Below are 13,601 nucleotides of genomic sequence, written 5' to 3' on the forward strand. Positions count from 1 at the left end.
TACAGATATACATAAAAAGTATAATCATTGTTTGACTTTTTTTGTAGTGTATAGTACTATGTTTTAGATATTTACTATATTTTATCTAAACACTCAGCTTTAAAGGATTATCTGGGATTATTCATTAATTCAACAAACATTAAGTGCCTACTGTGTACCAGGATTATCTCAGAACTTTATCAGTGAACAAACCAGATAAAGATTAAAACCTTCATGGAATTTATATTCTAGATGGAAGAGACAGGTAATATGGGAACACTGTTCCAATCAAAGGGAAGGGACTTATTACAGCACATGCCTTCTTCTAAGAAGAGAAAGACATTGTGCCTAGAGCACAGTAGGTGAAGGGAGAATGGTAGACGATGAAGAAAATACCAAGGAGCAGCCACTGGCAATACTTGAATAATTCTTTGAGTGAAATGCTAGAACCATTGCAGGCTTTAAGCAGTAGATTGATTTGACTCACATTGTTTTATCACTGACAATATTGCAATAAATAAACTTGTGCATATTCCATTTATGTATGTACAAATATTGTATGAACATTCCCAGATTTAGGATTACAGGGAAAAGGATATACGCTTTTGTAAATTTGACAGGTATTGTCAAAAATGTCTCCCAGTGGAAGTTGAATAATTCACATTCCTGCCAGCAATATGAGTATCTGTTTCTGTTTTTATTTATTTCTGTACTCTTTTTCTGATGTTTGTGTGTGTGTATTATCATTGTTGTATTTTTTTTTTAACATGAAAGAACTTGCTTTTTCCTTTTTTCTATTTGGTATTGTTTGGGGAATTTGAACAAACTCACATGAAGATAGAAAAGTTTCCTGGGTAAAAGGGGAAGTTTGATATTCTAAAGAAATATGGGTTAATTAATAATGTTACATGTTAGTTTAGAGTCAGGGTAGGACACCACTCATAAATACAGGAGCAAATATGGGCCTGACATTGGTGAGAAAATTTCCATTTTTAATGAAAGGAACATGTGTGTCCTGGTGCTTATAGGGTTGCTGGTTTTTTGGAAGCCGGAGCTAGGCTTTACTTCTCAATGTACTCTATTTTCATTGTGAAATGAAGGCCTAGCTCATCTATTGAGAATAAAAGGGATTTTGGAAGAAAGAGAGACAAGTGTATAAGATAAAATACCTCTTGTAGGAAATGAAAAGGAACATTGCCTAGCGAAACATAATTCAATTGAAATCGCTGTTAGACAGGGATCAAACAGGTGACCATGAATGTGTAGTGTCACCATTTGGCTCAGGTGTATGATTTTCTCCAGCAACCTCAGAAGTCTCTGTACAGGCAAAGAGATTTACCCAACATTAAATCCTTGCAGGGCAGGTGGGATGAAAAGATATCAGCTCAAGTTTGTTTAGAAATTCTTCAGGGAGAGCTTGAAATATTGGGTTGTGAAATCTAAGCTAGAAAGAAAGAAAATATATTGTAAAAACTTTAGAGAAAATTTTAATTCCCTCCTTCCATTTAGCACTGTATACCATGGCCTGTATCATTCTGTGTGTTAGCAAAGCATAACCTCCGCTATATTAGTTAAAACATATTTTGACTGGTATCCCTAATTAACAAAACTCAAGGAATGTAACCAAAAGGAATTCATTTTTCCCCCCACGTACTCTTGAAATCTTCTTTTAAAGAGTAGTCTGTTTTTCATCACAGGATGACACTCAGGGAGCCCCTCAGCATTGCTGATCACTCTCAGTTAAAAAGTAAAAAAGTTTTGTAACTCCCATTTTAAGTTACAAACAGTCTCAATTCAGCAAATAATTAACACTATGAAGGTGACTTTTTTTTCTCACCTATGTGTGGCTTGGTATGTATGAAGAGAGTGTTGATTTTCTTTTTTCATGCTTATTTCAACCTTTGCTACTAGATGCCATTTTCACCTTCCAGGAAAAAGCAGAGGGAGGGAGCAGTAGTAAGGGTAGCAGAAATTTCTTTATTGACTGATATTTTCAAATCTTATTTGTGATCTCTAGGCCTGATCCAAACTTAAATCTCCCACTCTCTCATGGGGTGTTTATTACTTATGGTCTTTGGAGAAACTAACATTGTTATTGGTCTTTCATTATTTTTTCCCTTAAATGGAATGGACCTGTTTTTTTGGTGTTTTATTTTTTTGTGATTGCCTCTAGAAATCTGATGCTCAATGGTCAACCCCTAGCTTCTTCTCTGTTAAGACATGAAATTCCTAAATGATTCCCATGCAGCTCTTTCCTCTCTCCTGGAGGTTGTCATAGGGACACAGAAAACTCTAAATCAATCTTTATTCTTCATTTTATGGGAGTTCAGTTACTTCTCAACAAAATCTTGTTTCTCTTTGAATCTCTCTCTCTCTCTCCCCCTCACCCCATCTCCATCTCCATTTCCATCTCCATCTCTATCTCTATCTATCACCTCTTTCTTGCTTGTCCCAGGCCAATGCAAACAGCCTCTTGCTTTCAGACTACTCAGCCATATATCAGACACAAGTATGCCCCTCGAAAATCTAGAGGATATGTACTAAGCTCTTCTGTTTATCACATGGAAATCCAACATCTTATCTTGAAGAGAAGGAGAAAATGGTCTTGTTTTCTGTTGGAAGTTTAGATGGGTGAGTTGTAGGGGACATATCTCTTCAAACAACCATCTTTACAAATTCTCTTTCCCCCTAGTTTCTGATATTTAATATGGGTGGGGCTGGGCCATTCCTAGGCTGTGTGGGTCCCTGAGTCAATAGCTTTTTAGAGAATTCTGTCTATAAAACCATTTCATTATAAATAAGTTACAAAATTCATGGGTCCATGTGATATATAAATACCACATTTTCTTCTTTTTATAAGGACACCAGTTATACGAGATTTAGGGGGCACATGCTAATCTATTATGATCTCATCTTAACTTGATAATATCAGCAAAGACCCTATTTACAAATAAGATTACATTCTGAGGTTCTGGATAGACATGAATTTTGGGGGGATTCTATTCAACTCAGTGCAATCTCTGAGACATACAGCCCTAGATAAAGGCTCCACCTCTCAGGGTCTAAGGTCAGTATATGGGGGTGAGACAATGAGTTGTATAAAGGAATTGGGGGTATTTCTTTTATAAACTCAGCTTAATGTGATCTGACTCATATGCACTTTGACATTTCACATCTATTTTACCTTGTTACTGCACTCAGAACTTCCAGTTAAGTATCCCCTTATAAGCATATATGTCCAGCCAATAATGAACTTACAATCATGTTAAGAATGTCTGTATAAAGTAAGAAGTAAATATACAAGTTACAATCAATAGTATAGTCAAGTAATATTAAAAATGTTGCAACAACAGCATATGAAAGTTTATAGGATACAGCTAAAGATATGAGTGTTGAACAACAGTGAATATATAGAAAAAAACCCTGAGGTGTACATTTTAACAGGGTGAATTTTATAACATATAAGTTTTATCTCAAGCCATTTCTAAAAAGGGTGCAAGAATTGTCAGCCTAAGATGAAGTTAATTGAAGCCCACCTTTCAGAGTAAATCCACTTTAAGGTGTCTTCAAGAAATTGAAAAGTATAAATTGAAATTAAAAATTAGCTTTAAAAATATCTATATTTTAAGTGCTGTATGTATGTGGGTGTGTGTGTGTGTGTATGCGTGTGTATGAAATTCCTTTTTTTTGGAAATAAGGTTCATATTTTAAAAGCTGAATAATTAAGAAGCTTAATTTTATACAAATACTAATATAAATTTATATCAAATAAATGACAATTTTATGTTCAACTTACACATATCATAGCCTGAAGGGAGATTATAAATCTTCAAATTATCTAAGACAAGCAGCCTAATTCTTCACAGGACACAGGCTGAAACTATGTTTTGCTTCCATCAAGAAAACATTGTTATCTAGTTGAGGAGAGATGCTGTCAGGGTACAGAGGGCATTTTTATTAGGTTGTAATCTTATTTAACATCTTTGTTAATCATCTAGTGGGGAAAGAGATGCAAGCTAATGAAACTTAAGTCACAATAAATTGTCAAGTGTTTTAATACCAATTAGTGCAGAAATGACAAAAAGGGACCTTCAGTGATTAAAGGGCAACCACAAAACAAAATTCAACTTGGAAAATGTAAAATAGTTGGCAAGTAGCCCTTGAAAGTAAAAACCAAAATGTGTAACTGTTATTATTATTTTTTTTTTTGCGGTATGCGGGCCTCTCACTGTTGTGGCCTCTCCCGTTGCGGAGCACAGGCTCCGGACACGCAGGCTCAGCAGCCATGGTTCACGGCCCAGCCGCTCCGCGGCATGTGGGATTTTCCCGGACCGGGGCACGAACCCACGTACCCTGCATCGGCAGGCGGATTCTCAACCACTGCGCCACCAGGGAAGCCCTGTAACTGTTTTTAAGGTCACTATTCTAAAGATAAATGAAGGATATTTAGTGAAATTCAAGAAGTCCTTACATTTTGCAATGTTAATTTCAACATCAGTTTTTGCATTTTAACTTGGTTTCACTTTAAATTTTTAAGTAGAACATCTTTTCTCACTAGAAAGCTTATGGAATTCATGGACAAAAGATTTTGCCTTTATGTTCATATTTTTCTTGCCTTAGAATAAAAATTTGAGGATGTAGGAAAAGAGAATGAAGAAGTTTAAAAAAATGAAAAGGAATTTAAAAGGATTACAAGTAAGTTACCTTCATTAACCATCTTTTAGAAGTTAAAACAAAAATTTATAAATATTTCATGAAATCTTTCAAGTCAGTTTTTTACTACAATGTGTTAAGAGAAGTCTTATAACTGGAGATATCCCAGGAAGTCTTATAACTAGAGATATCCCAGATATCCAGGAAATGGGCTTTCATTAGTTCACTAAAAAATTCCTGACAGTTTCACAAACTATTCAGAGTGGACCTAGAGGTGAAATTTTAATATAATATCTCCAGTTAATAAAAATGGTACTAATTATTATTTGACATACAGAGAATAATAAATGTAAATCCAAATAGTAATTTGAACAAACAGTATCTCACAGATAACTCCTGTAATATGTGAAGAAAGAGTAACTACCCTTTTCATGTAATTATTTCAATGTGATTTTAATCATTAGCTTTAGGAAGGTCTTCAAATATTAAACTTCACACAAGTTTATTGCATATTTTGTCATAAACATATAAAGTAAAAGAGCTAGTTTCAAAACAGAAGTTGCTTTTGCATGCCAAAAATCTTGTCTCTGCAATTAACAATTTCATGCCTAACATGTCTGAGATGACCAGCCTCAAGAATAACTTGGAAAACATACAATGATAAAAAATCATCATGTATATTGTAGGGAAGGAAAATTTGCCACCCTAAAATGTCTGTTTGGATTACTTTGAACTGAAAACAATCAAGGCCCCAAAGACTCAGGAAAAAACTTTGACCAGACTTCCGGGTAAGATGGCGGAAGAGTAAGACGCGGAGATCACCTTCCTCCCCACGGATACACCAGAAATACAGCTACACGTGGAACAACTCCTACAGAACACCTACTGAACGCTGGCAGAAGACCCCAGACCTCCCAAAAGGCAAGAAACTCCCCACATACCTGGGTAGGGCAAAGCGGAGAGATTCCCGCACAGAGGATCGGTGCCGAGCGGCACTCACCAGCCCGAGAGGCTTGTCTGCTCGCCCACCAGGGCGGGCGGCGCTGGAAGCTGAGGCTCGGGCTTTGGTCAGAGCGCAGGGAGAGGACTGGGGCTGGTGGCGAGAACTCAGCCTGAAGGGGGCTAATGTGCCACAGCTAGCCGGGAGGGAGTCCAGGAAAACTCTGGAGGTGCCGAAGAGGCAAGAGTCTTTTTCTTCCCTCTTGGTTTCCTGGTGCGCGAGGAGAGGGGATTAAGAGCGCTGCTTAAAGGGGCTCCACAGACGGGCGCGAGTCGCGACTGAAAGCGCGGAGCCCAGTGACGGGCGTGGGACGCTGGGGCTGCTGCTGCCGCCGCCAAGAAGCCTGTGTGCGAGCGCAGGTCACTGTCCACACCGCCCTTCCGGGAGCCTGTGCAGCCCGCCACTGCCGGGGTCCCGGGATCCAGGGGCGGCTTCCCTGGGACAACGCACGGCGCGCCTCGGACTGGTGCAACGTCACGCCGAACTCTGCCACGGCAGGCTCGCCCCGCATTCCGTGCCCCTCCCTCCCGCCTGGCCTGAGTGAGCCAGAGTCCCCGAAGAGGCTGCTCCTTTAACCCTGTCCTGTCTGAGCGAAGAACAGACGCCCTCTGGCGACCTACACGCAGAGGTGGGGCCAAATCCAAAGCTGAGACCCAGGAGCTGTGAGAACAAAGAAGAGAAAGGGAAACCTCTCCCAGCAGCCTCAGAAGCAGCAGATTAAAGCTCCACAATCAACTTGATGTACCCTGCATCTGTGGAATACATGAATAGACAACACATCATCCCAAATTGAGGAGCCCGGAGTCAGTGCTGTGCCTCTGAGGTGGGAGAGCCAACTTCAGGACACTGGTCCACAAGAGACCTCCCAGCTCCACATAATATCAAACGGCGAAAATCTTCCAGAGATCTCCATCTCAACACCAGCACCCAGCTTCACTCAACGACCAGCAAGCTACAGTGCTGGACACCCTAAGCCAAACAACTAGCAAGACAGGAACACAACGCCACCCATTAGCAGAGAGGCGGCCTAAAATCATAAAAAGTCCGCAGACACCCCAAAACACACCACCAGACGTGGACCTGCCCACCAGAAAGACAAGATCCAGCCTCATCCACCAGAACACAGGCACTAGTCCCCTCCACCAGGAAGCCTACACAACCCACTAAACCAACCTTAGCCACTGGGGACAGACACCAAAAACAACGGGAACTACGAACCTGCAGCCTGCAAAAAGGAGACCCCAAACACAGTAACATAAGCAAAATGAGAAGACAGAAAAACACACAGCAGGAGAAGGAGCAAGATAAAAACCCACCAGACCTAACAAATGAAGAGGTAATAGGCAGTCTACCTGAAAAAGAATTCAGAATAATGATGGTAAAGATGATCCAAGATTCTATTTCCCAGATCCAAAATCTTGGAAATAGAATAGACAAAATGCAAGAAACAGTTAACAAGGACCTAGAAGAACTAAAGATGAATCAAGCATCGATTAAAAACACAATACATGAAATAAAAAATACTCTAGATGGGATCAATAGCAGAATAACTGAGGCAGAAGAACGGATAAGTGAGGTGGAAGATAAAATAGTGGAAATAACTGCTGCAGAGCAAAATAAAGAAAAAAGAATGAAACGAACAGAGGACAGTCTCAGAGACCTCTGGGACAGCATTAAACGCACCAACATTCGAATTATAGGGTTTCCAGAAGAAGAAGAGAAAAAGAAAGGGACTGAGAAAATATTTGAAGAGATTCTAGTTGAAAACTTCCCCAATATGGGAAAGGAAATAGTTAATCAAGTCCAGGAGGCACAGAGAGTCCCATACAGAATAAATCCAAGGAGAAATACGCCAAGACATATATTAATCAAACTGTCAAAAATTAAACACAAAGAAATCATATTAAAAGCAGCAAGGCAAAAACAACAAATAACACACAAGGGAACCCCCATCAGGATAACAGCTGATCTCTCAGCAGAAACTCTACAAGCCAGAAGGGAGTGGCAGGACATAATTAAAGTGATGAAGGAGAAAAACCTGCAACCAAGATTACTCTACCCAGCAAGGATCTCATTCAGATTTGATGGAGAAATTAAAACCTTTACAGACAAGCAAAAGCTGAGAGAGTTCAGCACCACCAAACCAGCTTTACAACAAATGCTAAAGGAACTTCTCTAGGCAAGAAACACAACGAAGGAAAAGGCCTACAATAACGAACCCAAAGCAATTAAGAAAATGGGAATAGGAACATACATATCAATAATTACCTTAAATGTAAATGGACTAAATGCTCCCACCAAAAGACACAGAGTGGCTGAATGGATACAAAAACAAGACCCATATATATGCTGTCTACAAGAGACCCACTTCAGACCTAGAGACACATACAGACTGAAAGTAAGGGGATGGAAAAAGATATTCCATGCAAATGGAAACCAAAAGAAAGCTGGAGTAGCAATTCTCATATCAGACAAAATAGACCTTAAAATAAAGACTACTAGAAGAGACAAAGAAGGACACTACATAATGATCAAGGGATCGATCCAAGAAGAAGATATAACAATTGTAAATATTTATGCACCCAACATAGGAGCACCTCAATACATAAGGCAAATACTAACAGCCATAAAAGGAGAAATCGACAGTAACACAATCATAGTAGGGGACTTTAACACCCCACTTTCACCAATGGACAGATCATCCAAAATGAAAATCAATAAGGAAACACAAGCTTTAAATGATACATTAAACAAGATGGACTTAATTGATATTTATAGGACATTCCATCCAAAAACAACAGAATACACATTTTTCTCAAGTGCTCATGGAACATTCTCCAGGATAGATCATATCTTGGGTCACAAATCAAGCCTTGGTAAATTTAAGAAAATTGAAATTGTATCAAGTATCTTTTCTGACCACAATGCTATGAGACTAGATATCAATTACAGGAAAAGATCTGTAAAAAATACAAACACATGGAGGCTAAACAATACACTACTTAATAACGAAGTGATCACTGAAGAAATCAAAGAGGAAATTAAAAAATACCTAGAAACAAATGACAATGGAGACACGACGACCCAAAACCTATGGGATGCAGCAAAAGCAGTTCTAAGAGGGAAGTTTATAGCAATACAATCCCACCTTAAGAAACAGGAAACATCTCGAATAAACAACCTAACCTTGCACCTAAAGCAATTAGAGAAAGAAGAACAAAAACATCCCAAAGTTAGCAGAAGGAAAGAAATCATAAAGATCAGATCAGAAATAAATGAAAAAGAAATGAAGGAAACGATAGCAAAGATCAATAAAACTAAAAGCTGGTTCTTTGAGAAGATAAACAAAATTGATAAACCATTAGCCAGACTCATCAAGAAAAGAAGGGAGAAGACTCAAATCAATAGAATTAGAAATGAAAAAGGAGAAGTAACAACTGACACTGCAGAAATACAAAAGATCATGAGAGATTACTACAAGCAACTCTATGCCCATAAAATGGACAACCTGGAAGAGATGGAAAAATTCTTAAAAATGCACAACCTGCCAAGACTGAATCAGGAAGAAATAGAAAATATGAATAGACCAATCACAAGCACTGAAATTGAAACTGTGATTAAAAATCTTCCATCAAACAAAAGCCCAGGACCAGATGGCTTCACAGGCGAATTCTATCAAACATTTAGAGAAGAGCTAACACCCATCCTTCTCAAACTCTTCCAAACAATATCAGAGGAAGGAACACTCCCAAACTCATTCTACGAGGCCACCATCACCTTGATACCAAAACCAGGCAAGGATGTCACAAAGAAAGAAAACTACAGGCCAATATCACTGATGAACATAGATGCAAAAATCCTCAACAAAATACTAGCAAACAGAATCCAACAGCATATTAAAAGGATCATACACCATGATCAAGTGGGGTTTATTCCAGGAATGCAAGGATTCTTCAATATATGCAAATCAATCAATGTGATACACCATATTAACAAGTTGAAGGAGAAAAACCATATGATCATCTCAATAGATGCAGAGAAAGCTTTCGACAAAATTCAACACCCATTTATGATAAAAACCCTGCGGAAAGTAGGCATAGAGGGATCTTTCCTCAACATAATAAAGGCCATATATGACAAACCCACAGCCAACATTGTCCTCAATGGTGAAAAACTGAAACCATTTCCACTAAGATCAGGAACAAGACAAGGCTGCCCACTCTCACCACTTTTATTCAACATAGTTTTGGAAGTTTTAGCCACAGCAATCAGAGAAGAAAAGGAAGTAAAAGGAATCCAAATTGGAAAAGAAGAAGTAAAGCTGTCACTGTTTGCAGATGACATGATACTATACATAGAGAATCCTAAGGATGCTACCGAAAAACTACTAGAGCTAATCAATGAATTTGGTAAAGTAGCAGGATACAAAATTAATGTACAGAAATCTCTGGCATTCCTGTACACTAATGATGAAAAATCTGAAAATGAAATCAAGAAAACACTCCCATTTACCATTGCAACAAAAAGAATAAAATATCTAGGAAGAAACCTACCTAAGGAGACAAAAGACCTGTATGCAGAAAATTATAAGACACTGATGAAAGAAATTAAAGATGATACAAATAGATGGAGAGATATACCATGCTCCTGGATTGGAAGAATCAATATTGTGAAAATGACTCTACTACCCAAAGCAATCTACAGATTCAATGCAATCCCTATCAAACTACCACTGGCATTTTTCACAGAACTAGAACAAAAAGTTTCAAAATTTGTTTGGAAAAACAAAAGACCCCGAATAGCCAAAGCAATCTTGAGAACGAAAAACGGAGCTGGAGGAATCAGGCTCCCTGACTTCAGACTATACTACAAAGCTACAGTAATCAAGACAGTGTGGTACTGGCATAAAAACAGAAAGATAGATCAGTGGATCAGGATAGAAAGCCCAGAGATAAACCCACGCACATATGGCCAACTTATCTTTGATAAAGGAGGCAGGAATGTACAGTGGAGAAAGGACAGCCTCTTCAATAAGTGGTGCTGGGAAAACTGGACAGGGACATGTAAAAGTTTGAGATTAGATCATTCCCTAACACCATACACAAAAATAAGCTCAAAATGGATTAAAGACTTAAATGTAAGGCCAGAAACTATCAAACTCTTAGAGGAAAACATAGGTAGAACACTCTATGACATAAATCACAGCAACATCCTTTTGGACCCGCCTCCTAGAGAAATGGAAATAAAAACAAAGATAAACAAATGGGACCTAATGAAACTTCAAAGCTTTTGCACAGCAAAGGAAACCATAAACAAGACCAAAAGACAACCCCCAGAATGGGAGAAAATATTTGCAAATGAAGCAACTGACAAAGGATTAATCTCCAAAATTTATAAACAGCTCATGCAGCTCAATAGCAAAAAAACAAACAACCCAATCCAAAAATGGGCAGAAGACTTAAATAGGCATTTCTCCAAAGAAGATATACAGACTGCCAACAAACACATGAAAGAATGCTCAACATCATTAATCATTAGAGAAATGCAAATCAAAACTACAATGAGATATCATCTCACACCAGTCAGAATGGCCATCATCAAGAAATCTAGAAACAATAAATGCTGGAGAGGGTGTGGAGAAAAGGGAACACTCTTGCACTGCTGGTGGGAATGTGAATTGGTACAGCCGCTATGGAGAACAGTATGGAGGTTCCTTAAAAAACTAAAAATAGAACTACCATATGACCCAGCAATCCCACTACTAGGCATATACCCTGAGAAAACCATAATTCAAAAAGAGACATGTACCAAAATGTTCATTGCAGCTCTATTCACAATAGCCCGGAGCTGGAAACAACCTAAGTGTCCATCATCGGATGAATGGATAAAGAAGATGTGGCACATATATACAATGGAATATTACTCAGCCATAAAAAGAAACGAAACTGACCTGTTTGTAATGAGGTGGATAGACCTTGAGTCTGTCATACAGAGTGAAGTAAGTCAGAAAGAGAAAGACAAATACCGTATGCTAACACATATATACGGAATTTTAAAAAAAAAATGTCATGAAGAACCTAGGGGTAAAACGGGAATAAAGACACAGACCTACTTGAGAATGGACTTGTGGATATGGGGAGGGGGAAGGGTAAAAAAAAAAACAAAAACAAACAAACAAACAAAAAAAACTTTGACCTTCCCCTTAACTGCCTAAAAGAATATAGACAGAGGACCTTTCCCAGGAAGGGAGCTATCACCATAGATAACTATAGCATGAACTAGGTATGGTAGACAGGGAGGAACAAAGCAAAAAAATTCCTGTTAGAATTACTTTTTCTGTTCAGTTGTCTCTTCATGACCCAGTAAACATCTGTTTACCAAACATTTGCTTTCCATCTCCATCTCAATGCCTTCCTCCCCTTTGAAGTCCCAAACCACTACCCCCAACATCCTCTTTTGTCTTTAGGGGAAGGTGATATTTAAGGTGAGAGCTTTAACCATTTTGGTGAGTTACTCAGTTTTTCTGGATCTCTCCCATGTGAACATGCTGTCAAACTTTTGTTTGATTTTCTCCTGTTAATCTATACCATGTCAATTTAATTCTTAGAAGAGCCAGAAGAAACTAGAAAGGTAGAGGAAAATTTCTTCCTCCCCAACAATATGAAATGTGCCATTTTTTCACATCTGGATATTTTATATTTGATAGGTATGAAAAAATACCATCTTTATAAAAATTACAAAGTAATGATTTCATCTTCAGAGTATAAACAACTTTTAGAAATCTTAAAATAATATGATTTTATAGGAAAAGATTACAAACTATAAAGAATAAAATGTTTTTCTATAGTAATCAATCTCAGGAATATACATACTTTACTGCTTTGCACAAAGCAAAAAACCCCACAAAATTACCACTTTTAAAAGTGAGAATAATTTCGCTCAAATGAAAGTAAAATATTCAAATGGTTGAAATAGGTAAAGATAGTTTGAGCTCTCTTACCGGAATCACTTAAATTACTGACTTTCATAATTTAGTTTAGAAAAATACAAAAGTACAATGATTGTATGTTGTAAAATTGAGTAATAGCTGTATCTAAAACTCAGTACACGCTGGGCCTGATTTACATAAACTTCTGTATCCTTTGCATATCTTTACTGTGTAAGGTCCTCACTTTGAAGTTTATGATAGCATGAAAGCAAAGGAGAAATAAAATCACAGTAAAAAGCAGCAAATTTTTCAAAGACCACGGCAGATGGGTAATCTGTATTTATAGCCATTTGCCCCAAAATACACCTGGGTATTTGAGGAATTTTATAAACTGAAATTATTTTTGAATAATAATTTTGCTTTGGATAATATCTGTTGTGTACTTTTCAAAGTTTAAAACTTAATCTACACTTTTGCCCTAAGAATGGAACTTTGACAATGTCAATTATATCAAAAAAAGAAAAAAAAAAAAAAAAAAGGAATGGCCATGAAACAAAACCAAACCAAAAGAAGCAAAAAGGCAAAACTGTTTTGACCCTAAATTCTCATTTTGTCCCACTCATTCTATTTCCACGTAAACATATTCAATCCATAATAACATCAAAATATGGTCTAGTTTAGCTTTTTAAATTTTTTTCTTGAATTGTAGGTGTATTTCAGGCGATTATAAGATATGCTTCCCCTTTAGTTTCATGTGTGATAAGACATTTATTGGTCTCATCTTTTCCCCATAGCACACTTTGGCATGAATCTTGGCTTCACATCTAAAATGAGGTGGTGGTCTCACAGTGGAAATAGAGTATTATCAGCATGGAGTTAAGGCATATTTAAGCTCAAAACTATTGTCATCTTTCTGGAGCAAATTCACTGCTTTCTCATGGGTTCTGAAAACTTTAATAAGGTTTGAGTTTAGGATAAATTCTTTAGAGTAGCTGAAGACTGAATTTCTGTCAATTTGTGTTCATCCTAAGTGAAGCACCA

Source organism: Mesoplodon mirus (assembly GCF_964341445.2).
Source record: "Mesoplodon mirus genome assembly, chromosome: 13".
Classification (NCBI taxonomy): domain Eukaryota; kingdom Metazoa; phylum Chordata; class Mammalia; order Artiodactyla; family Ziphiidae; genus Mesoplodon; species Mesoplodon mirus.